This window comes from Schistocerca gregaria, chromosome 5 (assembly GCF_023897955.1).
Source record: "Schistocerca gregaria isolate iqSchGreg1 chromosome 5, iqSchGreg1.2, whole genome shotgun sequence".
Taxonomy (NCBI): Eukaryota; Metazoa; Arthropoda; class Insecta; order Orthoptera; family Acrididae; genus Schistocerca; species Schistocerca gregaria.
The window spans coordinates 24,377,285-24,391,368 of NC_064924.1; the positions used below are offsets into that span (position 1 = coordinate 24,377,285).

Sequence of the window (14,084 nt, forward strand, 5' to 3'; positions counted from 1 at the left end):
AACCAGGTGTTGTACCAAACTTGTGCTCCCACGTATCGACTAAACGTAAATCCTTGACGATCTGTTCTAATTCAATCGATTTATTGAAATGCGGCGTCTGATCTTTGGCGTTAAGTACACAGTTAAAATCTCCCGCCAATATTAGGTGGTCATATTGTGTTGCAAAAAGCGGAAGTATTTCTTCCTTGAAAAAGTCCGCTCGGCGTCGCCTATTAGTTGAGCCGGATGGTGCATACAGATTTAGGAGTCTAACATTATTGATAGTCACGCCAATTCCCCTACAACTTATGAGTCGTTCTACATTCTGGACGATAATTCCTTCTTTCGTGAGAATAGCGGTGCCTAAATCGGAACCGTGTCCCGGATTGGCCGTCACATTATAACCGGGAATGTGGTCCAAAGCAATGTCGGCGACCTCCTGAAGCAAGAGGATATCAATGTCGGCGGCGTATAAAAGGTCTACGATGTTGTCGAGTTTGAGGGAACTGCGGATTTTATTTATATTTAATGTACCAATTTTATACGCCTGCTGATCAGTCATTCACGCTCTTACGAGAGTAAGAAGGAATCGGCGCCGTTTTAAAAGAAGTCAGAGTCCTCTTCTTTGTTTGCCTGCCGTGGATCCAGTAACTTATCATCATGTGCCGGTTCTATTGCCGTAAAAGGCTGTTCGGGAAATCGGGAAGTGACTGGAATATCAGTTGCATCAGCGTCCATGTGTTCGACCTCTGGTTCCGCCGCCCAGTCTATAGTGCTGGGGTTCTTGGACGCAAGAGGAGGATGTTGTCGTTGTTCTTTTAAACAATGATCAACATCGTCACTGCACATTGGAGACACCTGGCCGGTAGCATCGCGAGAGGGCTCAGTTAGCGTGATTGCACGATCTTCATCCCGCAGGTGTGCAGAAGTTAGCGCCTGTTGTCGGGAGGATTCTGGTGATTTTGCACTGACTTTGTCCATGATTTGCTGCACCTTTCCCCGCAACGACGCCGCCGCCTCTTCCGCACCCTGGCGGGCGATTCTGCGTTTCTTGTTCTTCCGCGGGGATTTAGCAGGTGGACAACGCTCATCGGAATCCGAGATTTCATGGTGGGGTTGTGGGGAACGACATTCAGCAGTCACAGTCCTGACCTGCGTCTCTGAGGAGGTGGAATTTTGTTCTGTTGACAGAGTCGGGGACTGCGCTACGGAATCAACCACGTCACTCACACTCAGGTGTTGCTCTTGTCGCTCAGAAATGTCAACAAGTTGCTCGGCCGTTGGAGGAAGGGTTGGTTGGGGGCGAATGTCTACTTCGGTATCCATGGGCAGTTGGTCGGTCGGTTGGTCGCGAGCCACCGAAGCGTAAGTGGTGGACAAAATAGTCATCTCCGCGGACTTCACCGGTTCACCTGTCGGCAGCTGCACAACACGTCTTTGAATACATTCAGAACGAATATGACCTGGAGAATTGCAAGCTGCACACGTTCGTGGTTGACCATCATAAATGACGATACCTCGATAACCGCAAACGTTAATGTAAGACGGAATATGTCGTAATAAGTCCACCTTCAACTGCCTGACACCGTTCAAAACCGGATATTTGTGAGCACCGGACCATTTTTCTGCAAAATTACTGAGGACCTTCCCAAAGGGTGCAATAACAAGATTGATCGCATCTGTAGGAACTTCAAAGGGTAGCTCAAAAATTCGAATTGTTCGAATACCAAGTCCCACATGATCGACAGTAACTTCGCCAATATTTCCATCACTGTGTTTAAACTTAAGCTTACCACCGGTATTATTGACAACTCGTTCGCATAACTCAGGGTTTTTCAGCTTCAAGTACATCACACTACTCACAATTGACAAGTGAAAACCAACAGTATCTTCAAACGGAACTTGAACAACTTCCTCTAACCAATCCTCAATTTCGAAAGATTTAGGTCGAGCAAAACGTCGATCAAAGGTAAATTTCAGAGTGTCCTTTCTACTAAGTTGAGCCATTACTGCATTTTCGAACGTTGACAGAATATCTAACTACTGCGAAGCGCCGGCGAAAAAGCACAGACTTACACAGCGGATGTAAACAAAGCCAGCCGCAGAGCGAAGCACAGCACGACGAACCGCTCGCCACCGCCGCTGCAGGCAGACTGCGCCACACGGTCACTGACAAACAAGTGGAACTTATATACGACTCATCTCAAAACGGTCACACCACTGAGGAGTTGTGTTTTCGTTCTACATAGACGCTGCCCCTTGCTCTTTCCCACCCATTTGATACATTCAACCTGCTACAAGACCTACCAAATATAGACTGGGAAACTAAACCACATACTTTGTGCATTCGTAAATGTAAGGCAGGGCGTCCCTCGCCGCATTTGCTACGAAGGCCATTTGCTACTTCTGCAGAAGTCGCGGCGGCGACGACGACCGCGGAAGGCTCTGAGATATGTGAGAAATACATCTCTAAAATATATTTCAGACTGCCCCGTCCCACCTTATGCTGTACCGCTTTGGCAAATGCTTTATCTGCGCCATTCGCCTTAATCACATCTGAGAGTAATTCTTAATAAAACGCCTCTCGCTAATTGTTCGTCATCCCAGATACTGTTTGGTATAAGGCCACGACGCGCAACTGATATCCAAAATTCGTCTGCCTCCTGTGAGGGTCGAACTCACCACCCCTGGTTTACTAGACCAGTGCTCTGCCACTGAGCTAAAGAGGCGCGGCCTAGCGGTACATTTGCGTACTTCATCCTTACGGTCGTCTGGATCATCAGACTTCAGCTGACAACACTTCATATTACCGTCTAATATTTGCAGCTATGGCGACCCATTACTGCTTGGCTACACATCTGACACGTAAACGGAGTGCTATCCAAACAACACCACTTGCATTTCAGAACATGTCTTTCACTCATGTCTACAAAATCACCTTCACCTTCAAATACAGTTTCCTTGCGACTGACGGAGACGTAGGCAAAGTTTAAAGTTGCTATTTCCATTACATCACGTTAATCAGAAAAACGGTAAGTTAGATCTGCAGAGGAACAAAATTCCGTTCCTCCCCGCGTGGGGCTCGAACCCACGACACTGGAATTTAGAGCCTTATGCTCTACCGACTCAGCTAGCCGCGCTGCCTCGGTGAATATATGCCGGTTAGCACGTCACACAGTACTCGTTTGGGCTGATTGGTCCCATACAGAACCTCTCCATGTTGCCTAATATTTTCCTAACGTCACACTCGTCACGTAGTTCACTTTTATTTCATAATCATTTCTGAGAGGTAACAGAATTGCATGACAACCTGCAGAGCTAGTTTCGTCAAAATTAACACACATACTTGATGTGACTCATAAGCCGAACGAGTTACTTTCCGACGTTATTTTAGATGTGCAAGTGCCAGTCAAAAACACGCGGTGACGGCAATATGCAAACCAATTCGCTAGTTAACAGCGGTCTTGTTGTGCGTGTTTCAAGCTCACGAGCATCTCCAAGCAGAAAATGGTCAACAGCAACATTCACACGGTTTCGTACTGCTCAAGTGCTACACTGAAATGGTATGTTTCTTTTTCAGATCTGGAAAAACACGACCGTGAGAGGAATCAAACACGCAATCTTCGGATACAAAGTCCGAGGGCTTATCCATTAGGCCACAGGGTCACTGACAAACAAGTGGAACTTATATACGGCTCATCTCTAAACGCTCACACCACTGAGGAGTTGTGTTTTCGTTCTACACAGACGCTGCCCCTTGCTCTTTCCCACCCACTTGATACATTCAACCTACTACGAGACCTACCAAATATAGACTGGGAAACTAAACCACACACTTTGTGCATTCGGAAATGTAAGGCATGGCGTCCCTCGCCGCATTTGCTACGATGGCCATTTGCTACTTCTGCAGAAGTGGCGGCGGCGACGATGACGACGACCGCGGAAGGCTCTGAGATATGTGAGAAATACATCTATGAAATATATTTCAGACTGCCCCGTCCCACCTTATGCTGTACCGCTTTGGCAAATGCTTTATCTGCGCCATTCGCCTTAATCACATCTGAGAGTAATTCTTAATAAAACGCCTGTCGCTAATTGTTCGTCATCCCAGATACTGTTTGCTATAAGGCCACGACGCGCAACTGATATCCAAAATTCGTCTGCCTCCTGTGAGGATCGAACTCACGACCCCTGGTTTACTAGACCAGTGCTCTGCCACTGAGCTAAAGAGGCGCGGCCTAGCGGTACTTTTGCGTACTTCATCCTTACAGTCGTCTGGATCATCAGACTTCAGCTGACAACACTTCATATTACCGTCTAATATTTGCAGCTATGGCGACCCATTACTGCTTGGCTACACATCTGACACGTAAACGAAAGTGCTCTCCAAATAACACCACTTGTATTTCAGAACATGTCTTTCACACATGTCTACAAAATCACCTTCACCTTCAAATACAGTTTCCTTGCGACTGACGGAGACGTAGGCAAAGTTTAAAGTTGCTATTTCCATTACATCACGTTAATCAGAAAAACGATAAGTTACATCTGCAGAGGAACAAAATTCCATTCCTCCCCGCGTGGGGCTCGAACCCACGACCCTAGGATTTAGAGCCTTATGCTCTACCGACTCAGCTAGCCGCGCTGCCTCGGTGAATATATGCCGGTTACCACGTCACACAGTACTCGTTTGGGTTGATTGGTCCCATACAGAACCTCTCCATGTTGCCTAATGTTTTCCTAACGTCACACTCGTCACGTAGTTCACTTTTATATCATAATCATTTCTGAGATTTAACAGAATTGCATGACAACCTGCAGAGCTAGTTTCGTCAAAATTAACACACATACTTGATGTGACTCATAAGCCGAACGAGTTACTTTCCGACGTTATTTTAGATGTGCAAGTGCCAGTCAAAAACACGCGGCGACGGCAATATGCAAACCAATTCACTAGTTAACACCGGTCTTGTTGTGCGTGTTTCAAGCTCACGAGCATCTCCAAGCAGAAAATGGTCAACAGCAACATTCACACGGTTTCGTACTGCTCAAGTGCTACACTGAAATGGTATGTTTCTTTTTCAGATCTGGAAAAACACGACCGTGAGAGGAATCAAACACGCAATCTTCGGATACGAAGTCCGGCGCCTTATCCATTAGGCCACACGGTCACTGACAAACAAGTGGAACTTATATACGACTCATCTCAAAACGGTCACACCACTGAGGAGTTGTGTTTTCGTTCTACACAGACGCTGCCCCTTGCTCTTTCCCACCCATTTGATACATTCAACCTGCTACGAGACCTACCAAATATAGACTGCGAAACTAAACCACACAATTTGTGCATTCGGAAATGTAAGGCGGGGCGTCCCTCGCCGCAATTGCTACGATGGCCATTTGCTACTTCTGCAGAAGTGGCGGCGACGACGACGACGACGACGACGACGACGACGACGACGACGACCACGGCGACGACCGCGGAAGGCTCTGAGATATGTGAGAAATACATCTATAAAATATATTTCAGACTGCCCCGTCCCACCTTATGCTGCAACGCTTTGGCAAATGCTTTATCTGCGCCATTCGCCTTAATCACATCTGAGAGTAATTCTTAATAAAACGCCTCTCGCTAATTGTTCGTCATCCCAGATACTGTTTGGTATAAGGCCACGACGCGCAACTGATATCCAAAATTCGTCTGCCTCCTGTGAGGGTCGAACTCACGACCCCTGGTTTACTAGACCAGTGCTCTGCCACTGAGCTAAAGAGGCGCGGCCTAGCGGTACTTTTGCGTACTTCATCCTTACGGTCGTCTGGGTCATCAGACTTCAGCTGAAAACACTTCATATTACCGTCTAATATTTGCAGCTATGGCGACCCATTACTGCTTGGCTACACATCTGACACGTAATCGGAGTGCTCTCCAAATAACACCACTTGCATTTCAGAACATGTCTTTCACACATATCTACAAAATCACCTTCACCTTCAAATACAGTTTCGTTGCGACTGACGGAGATGAAGGCAAAGTTTAAAGTTGCTATTTCCATTACATCACGTTAATCAGAAAAACGGTAAGTTAGATCTGCAGAGGAACAAAGTTCCGTTCCTCCCCACTTGGGGCTCGAACCCACGACCCTGGGATTTTGAGCCTTATGCTCTACCGACTGAGCTAGCCGCGCTGCCTCGGTGAATATATGCCGGTTAGCACGTCACACAGTACTCGTTTGGGTTGATTGGTCCCATACAGAACCTCTCCATGTTGCCTAATGTTTTCCTAACGTCACACTCGTCACGTAGTTCACTTTTATTTCATAATCATTTCTGAGAGGTAACAGAATTGCATGACAACCTGCAGAGCTGGTTTCGTCAAAATTAACACACATACTTGATGCGACTCATAAGCCGAACGAGTTGCTTTCCGACGTTATTTTAGATGTGCAAGTGCCAGTCAAAAACACGCGGCGACGGCAATAAGCAAACCAATTCGCTAGTTAACAGCGGTCTTGTTGTGCGTGTTTCAAGCTCAAGAGCATCTCCAAGCAGAAAATGGTCAACAGCAACATTCACACGGTTTCGTACTGCTCAAGTGCTACACTAAAACGGTATGTTTCTTTTTCAGATCTGGAAAAACACGACCGTGAGAGGAATCAAACACGCAATCTTCGGATACGAAGTCCGACGCCTTATCCATTAGGCCACACGGTCACTGACAAACAAGTGGAACTTATATACGACTCATCTCAAAACGCTCACACCACTGAGGAGTTGTGTTTTCGTTCTACACAGACGCTGCCCCTTCCTCTTTCCCACCCATTTGATACATTCAACCTGCTACGAGACCTACCAAATATAGACTGGGAAACTAAACCACACACTTTGTGCATTCGGAAATAAAAGGCAGGGCGTCCCTCGCCGCATTTGCTACGATGGCCATTTTCTACTTCTGCAGAAGTGGCGGCGACGACGACGACGACGACCGCGGAAGGCTCTGAGATATGTGAGAAATACATATATAAAATATATTTCAGACTGCCCCGTCCTACCTTATGCTGTACCGTTTTTTTTTTTCCTTTATTGTCATTTTATACCTACAAAGGTAGGCCGGCAGCGGCCTAATATGCCGCTCTTCGGCCACAAGAAACATACAAGAGATAAAAACGGGAAGACATAATCTCAAAACACAGACATGGAGGACAAAAATCAGAAGACAACAGAGAATAAAAAGAATTGAAGTCGTTCACCGACGCAGCACTGTTTCAGTATTAAAAAAAAAGGGCAGCACAGCACGGAACAGAGAACACTAGCACAGGTGAACGGTGGAGCAGAAAACGAAGAAACACTCGAGGCACAGACGGGACGAAAGACACGGACACTGCGGAGATGGGCTTCGGCGCTTGCAGGGGCACTGTCCACACCGAAAAGCTGGGGGCCTGCCAAGGGAAAAAACAGAGGGAGGGAAGGAGGGAGGGGGAGATAGGATGCCAGGGAGGAGGAGGGGAGAAAACGAAAAGAGGGGGATGGAAGCCCAGGGAGAGGGGGAGCGGAGGTAAGGATGGAAGGAGGGAGAGAGGGAGGGAGAGAAGGGAGAGAGGGTGCCCACAGGAAAATGAGAGGAGAGGGGAAGGCAAGGCTCAAATTTGGTAGGAGGGGTAGATGGAGGGGAGGAGGGCATCATCCGGGAGGGGGAGTCGGCGGAAGCCACCTTGGGAGAGGGTGTGGAGAGTGTGAAGATGGAGAGCAGGTGGGATACAGGAGTACAGGCGCGGCAGTGGGTTGGGGTGGGAGAGGATGGAAGAGACAAGCGGGTGGGGAGGATCAAGCTTGCGGGAGGTGTAGAGGATCCGTATCCGTTGGAGGAAGAGGAGGAGGTGTGGGAAGGGGATGAGGTCATAGAGGAGCCGCGTGGGGGAAAGGAGGCGGATGCGATAGGCGAGGCGGAGTGCATGCCGTTCAAGGATTTGAAGGGATTTGTAAAAGGTAGGCGGGGCAGAGATCCAGGCGGGATGGGCATAACAGAGGATAGGGCGGATGAGAGATTTATAGGTGTGGAGGACGGTGGAGGGGTCCAGACCCCATGTGCGGCCAGAAAGGAGCTTCAGGAGGTGGAGTAGGGAGCGTGCCTTGGCTTGGATTGTCCGGAGATGAGGGGTCCAGGAGAGGCGACGGTCAAGGGTGACGCCAAGGTACTTGAGGGTGGGTGTGAGGTTAATAGGACGGCCATAAATGGTAAGATAGAAATCAAGGAGACGGAAGGAAGGGGTGGTTTTGCCTACGATGATTGCCTGGGTCTTGGAAGGATTGACCTTGAGCAACCACTGGTTACACCAAGAGGTGAACCGGTCAAGATGGGATTGGAGATGGTGTTGGGAGCGTTGCAGGGTGGGGGCAAGGGCAAGGAAGGCGGTGTCATCGGCGTACTGGAGAAGGTGAAGGGGGGGTGCAGGTGGAGGCATGTCCGCCGTATAAAGAAGGTAAAGAAGAGGGGAAAGGACGGAACCTTGGAGCACACCGGCAGAGGGGTAGAAGGTGTAGGAATCAGTGTTGTGGATAGTGACATAGGAAGGGCTGTGGGAAATGAAGGAGGCGATCAGACGGACGTAGTTAATAGGAAGAGCAAAGGTTTGGAGCTTGAAGAGGAGACCAGAATGCCATGCACGGTCATAGGCGCGTTCAAGGTCAAGGGAGAGGAATATGGCGGAGCGACGGGAGTTGAGTTGTTCGGAGAGGAGGTGAGTGAGGTGAAGGAGAAGGTCATCGGCAGAGAAGGATGGTCGAAAGCCACATTGGGTGGAGGGAAGGAAGCGGTGCCGGTGGAGATGCTGGTGGATGCGGCGGGTTAGAATGGATTCCAGGACCTTGCTGAAGACCGAGGTAAGGCTTATAGGACGGTAGGAGGAGACAGCGGAAGGTGGTTTATCGGGTTTGAGGAACATCAGGATCCGGGAGGTTTTCCACAGGTCGGGGTAGAAGCCGGTGGACAAGACCACATTGTACAGCCTGGCCAGGGTGGAGAGGAAGGGGGCGGGAGCTTCACGGAGGTGACGGTAAGTAACACGGTCGTGACCAGGAGCAGTGTTGCGTTTGGTGCGGAGTACATCGATGATGTCTTGAGTAGTTATAGGGTTATTGAGTTCAGTGTGTGTAATGTTGTCCAAGTACTGGAAGCCAGGAGCTAGTGGAGGGATAGAGGTGTCAGTTCGATCGCGGACATCGGGGAAGAGGGAATAATCGAACTGGGGATCGTCAGGGATGGTAAAGACATCGGTGAGGTAGGAGGCAAAATGGCTGGCCTTACTAAGGTTGTCAGGAAAGGGATTGTCATTATGAAGGAGAGGATAGTAAGGGGGGGGGTTTTGATCCAGTAAGGCGGCGGAAGGCTGACCAGTATTTGGACGAGTTAATAGGTAGGGTAGCATTAAGACGGGTGCATGTCTGTCGCCAGTCCCGGCGTTTCTTAGCCGCGAGCAAGTTCCGGACGTGTCCCTGGAGTTGCCAGTGGCGTTGTAGTGTGTCCCGGTCACGCGTGTGGAGGAAGGCACGGTAGAGACGACGGGATTCTCGAAGGAGGAGGATGGCCTGTGGGGGTAAAGTGGGACGGTGCGGGTGGATAGCGACGGTAGGGATGTGGGCCTCCACGGCCTCAGACAAGGTCTGCTGGAGAAAGGATGCGGCATGGGTTATGTCATGTGGGCGGTGGTAGGTGAGGGGGTGGCTATCGACTCGGGTAGTAAGGGTATCCCGGTATGCATTCCAGTCGGCACGGGAGTAATCATGGACATACTTGGGGGGAGGGTCACGGCGAAGATCAGGACGGGGGCGACGACCGTCTGATATGGTAAGAAGGACAGGGAGATGGTCACTGCCAATAGGGTCGAGGACGTCCACCGCTATGCGGCCAAGGAGGTTGGGGGAGGCTAGGACGACATCGGGTGTGGTATTGGATTCAGGGCGGGTGTGTTGGGGAAGAGGAAGGACATCTCCTTGGATGGTGGCGAGGAACCGATGCCACCGCCGTAACTGGGTGGCGGAGCGACTATGGATGTTGAGATCTGCGGCAATCACGTAGGAGGAGACGGTACGGTCGATGTGGGAAAGGAAGTCAAAAGGAATAGGGGCAGAGGGGCGGACATAGATGGTGGCGCAGGTAACGGTGAGGCCGGGGAAGAATAGACTAAGGATCAGGTGTTCCGTGGGGTTGGGAAGGAGGGGTTGGAGCCGAACAGGGATCTCGCGATGGTGGCCAATGGCAACTCCGCCACGCGCTATCGGGAGGGGGTTGCCAGAGCGGTGAAGGAGGTAGGGTGAGGTATGGACAGTATGGTGGGGCTGGAGAAATGTTTCGTTTAGGAGGAAGGCATCCACGCGATGGGTGGTGAGGGTATGCATAAGGAGATTCTTGTTGACAGGAAGGGAACGGATGTTGTTAAATAGGATACGTTGCTGTCGCGCCATAGTGGGAATTTAGACGAGGGTGTCGAGACGGGAGAAGGTAAAATGGGCCTGGTTATGGGAGTAGGTGGCGTAAGTGTTGAGCTGGAAGACGGAACGGGCGGCAAGGGATATCTGCTGGAGGGTGTGGGGGCGCTGAAAGGGGTGGATGTTCTGAAGGACAACGGTTACAAATCGGATGATGTCATCAGCTGTGGGGGGGGACGGAGGGAATTGCCGGGAGGGGTGTTGGCATCCAAGGGGCGGACAGGGACAGTGAGTTCAGGAGTGGAGGGAGGGGGTCGGGCCTTGCACTTTTGGGAGTAGGTTGGGTGTTGGAGGTTACAGGTGTTACAGGAGGGGGGGGACTGAAGGTTGGGGCACTGCCGGAGGAAGTGTGCTTCTTTGCAGTGCGGGCAGACGGGGGCCTCGCGGCACTCAGATGTAGGATGTGCATTATAGCGCAAGCACCTCTGGCAGCGGATGGACTGTGGAGGGGAGCGGGAGGGGTCGACCTTATAACGGCGGTTGAAAAGGAGGGCACCCTCCTTGAGGAGGAGGTCTATGGAGGGAGCATGCTCGGAGAACACCCGCACGAGGCGGGTGGGGCCGGCTGGATTGTGAATCCGGCGGACAGCTCGAACCTCTAGATAGGGATGGGCCTTCAGCTCCGCCAACACCTCCTCCTCCGTGATCATCGGGCTAAGCCGAGTGATCACGGCAGTGAGGGTCGGTGGGCGACGGGGCGGCTGGGGTTGTCGGGATGAGGAGGGGGAGGGAGCAGGGGCAAGGGAGGCATGGGGACCAAACCGGGTGAGGGGAATGCGGGAGAGGTTGTCGGAGTGGAGGGTGGGGCTGGGGGATGTGATCAGGACGGAGTCCCGACGGGGGGTGAGAAGGAGATCGGGGCTACGGGGAAGTGCCGGCGGAGGAGAAGGGTAAGATTGCGGGCCTCCAGGAGAGAGGGATCAGGGTGAGAAAGGAGGTACCTGTAGGAGGGGGAGGTAGAGGAGGGAGTAGATAGGGCAGGTGGGGTGGTATCCATGGCATCCTGGGGGGTTGGAGGGGGGAGAGTCTGCGACTTCTTGGGAGCAGAAGTAGCTGGGGTGCCGCTGGGACGTTTCACAGCGGGAGAGGGATGGAAAGAGGTGTGGGGGATGGGGACGACCGGGAGATGGCGGGAGATGGCAGGTCCCACCGGCGGTGCGGGCACTGGTGGTGGTGCTGGTGCTGGCGCTGGAGCTGGAGCTGGCGCCACAGAAGATGCACTGGCAGTGGTTGGCACTGGCTATGGCGAGGGCGATGGTGATGGTGATGGTGATGACGATGATGATGGTGTGGCGTGGGTGGTGGCCCGACGGGCAACAACCCTGGCGGGGGTGGCATGAGTTACATGTGGGAGGGGAGGGAATGGGTCACGTGAGGCATGGGGGGTAGGAACAGGGGAGGGAGCAACAAAAGGAGCTGGGGTGGGAAGAGTGAGGAGGGGGGGAATATATGGGGGAGGCGGTGATTGAGCACACCACGTGATGCTGGTGGCAGCAAGTGAGGGGGACGTGTACATGATTGCAGTGGTAGTGGCGGTAGTTGTGGGGGTTGTCATGGTGAGAGGATAAGGGGGAGAGGGGAAAAGAGGAAAAATAACAGGGGACAGTCAAAGGACAAGGACAAGAGACTGACGAAGAGGAAGGGTAAGACGTAAGCAGAGACGACAGAACGAAAGACGGGCAGGGGGCGGCAGCGGCGGCGGCGGCGGTCGGCAACAGCAGCAGCGGCAGGAACCGGATACGGTGGCGGCAACCGGCGGCGGCGGCGGCGGGAACCGGCGGCGGCGGCGGAAACCGGCGGCGGCGTCGGCGGCGAGCAGCGGCAGCGGCGGCAGGAACCAGATGCGGCGCCGGCGGCGGCGGCGGCGGCGTCGGCGGCGGTCGGCAACAGCAGCAGCAGCAGGAACCGGATACGATGGCAGCAATCGGCGGCGGCGGCGGCGGCGGCGGCGGCGGCGGCGGCGGCGGCGGCGGCGGCTGGGACATGCTGTACCGCTTTGCAAATGTATTATCTGCGCCATTCGCCTTAATCACATCTGAGAGTAATTCTTAATAAAACACCTCCCGCTAATTTTTCGTCATCCCAGATACTGTTTGCTATAAGGCCACGACGTGCAACTGATATCCAAAATTGGTCTACCTCCTGTGAGGATCGAACTCACTACCCCTGGTTTACTAGAACAGTGCTCTGCCACTGAGCTAAAGTGGCGCGGCCTAGCGGTACTTTTGCGTACTTCATCCTTACGGTCGTCTGGATCATCAGACTTCAGCTGACAACACTTCATATTACCGTCTAATATTTGCAGCTATGGCGACCCATTACTGCTTGGCTACACATCTGACACGTAAACGAAGTGCTCTCCAAATAACACCACTTGCATTTCAGAACATGTCTTTCACACATGTCTACAAAATCACCTTCACCTTCAAATACAGTTTTCTTGCGACTGACGGAGACGTAGGCAAAGTTTAAAGTTGCTATTTCCATTACATCACGTTAATCAGAAAAACGGTAAGTTACATCTGCAGAGGAACAAAATTCCGTTCCTCCCTGCGTAGGGCTCGAACGCACGACCCTGGGATTAAGAGCCTTATGCTCTACCGACTGAGCTAGCCGCGCTGCCTCGGTGAATATATGCCGGTTAGCACGTCACACAGTACTCGTTTGGGTTGATTGGTCCCATACAGAACCTCTCCATGTTGCCTAATGTTTTTCTAACGTCACACTCGTCACGTAGTTCACTTTTATTTCATAATCATTTCTGAGAGGTAACAGAATTGCATGACAACCTGCAGAGCTAGTTTCGTCAAAATTAACACACATACCTGATGTGACTCATAAGCCGAACGAGTTACTTTCCGACGTTATTTTAGATGCGCAAGTGCCAGTCAAAAAAACGCGGCGACGGCAATATGCAAACCAATTCGCTAGTTAACACCGGTCTTGTTGTGCGTGTTTCAAGCTCAAGAGCATCTCCAAGCAGAAAATGGTCAACAGCAACATTCACACGGTTTCGTACTGCTCAAGTGCTACACTAAAACGGTATGTTTCTTTTTCAGATCTGGAAAAACACGACCGTGAGAGGAATCAAACACGCATTCTTCGGATACGAAGTCCGACGCCTTATCCATTAGGCCACACGGTCACTGACAAACAAGTGGAACTTATATACGACTCATCTCAAAACGCTCACACCACTGAGGAGTTGTGTTTTCGTTCTACACAGACGCTGCCCCTTGCTCTTTCCCACCAATTTGATACATTCAACCTGCTACGAGACCTACCAAATATAGACTGGGAAACTAAACCACACACTTTGTGCATTCGGATTCAATGGCAGGGCGTCCCTCGCCGCATTTGCTACGGTGGCCATTTGCTACTTCTGCAGAAGTGCCGGCAGCAACGACGACGACGACGACGAAAGGCTCTGAGATACGTTAGAAATAAAGCTATAAAATATATTTCAGATGTGCAACTGATTTCCAAAATTCGTCTGCCTGCTGTGAGGATGGAACTCACGACCACTGGTTACTAGACCAGTGCTCTGCCACTGAGGTAAAAAGCTGCGGCCTTGCGGTAAGTTTTCGCACTTCGTTCTTACGGTCGTTTGGATCATCAGATTT

The 14,084-nt window shown here is 51.3% G+C and overlaps 3 non-coding genes across 3 annotated transcripts; all 3 read right to left on the reverse strand.

The window, feature by feature from the left end:
- Nucleotides 1-2,636: 2,636 nt before the first annotated feature.
- Nucleotides 2,637-2,708, reverse strand: Trnat-agu (transfer RNA threonine (anticodon AGU)). The gene has a single exon. It is a non-coding gene; the product is annotated as a tRNA-Thr (tRNA).
- A 1,432-nt stretch (nt 2,709-4,140) lies between these two features.
- Trnat-agu (transfer RNA threonine (anticodon AGU)) lies at nt 4,141-4,212 on the reverse strand. Its single transcript has one exon. It is a non-coding gene; the product is annotated as a tRNA-Thr (tRNA).
- Nucleotides 4,213-5,681: 1,469 nt separating this feature from the next.
- On the reverse strand, nt 5,682-5,753 carry Trnat-agu (transfer RNA threonine (anticodon AGU)). Its single transcript has one exon. It is a non-coding gene; the product is annotated as a tRNA-Thr (tRNA).
- Nucleotides 5,754-14,084: the final 8,331 nt, after the last annotated feature.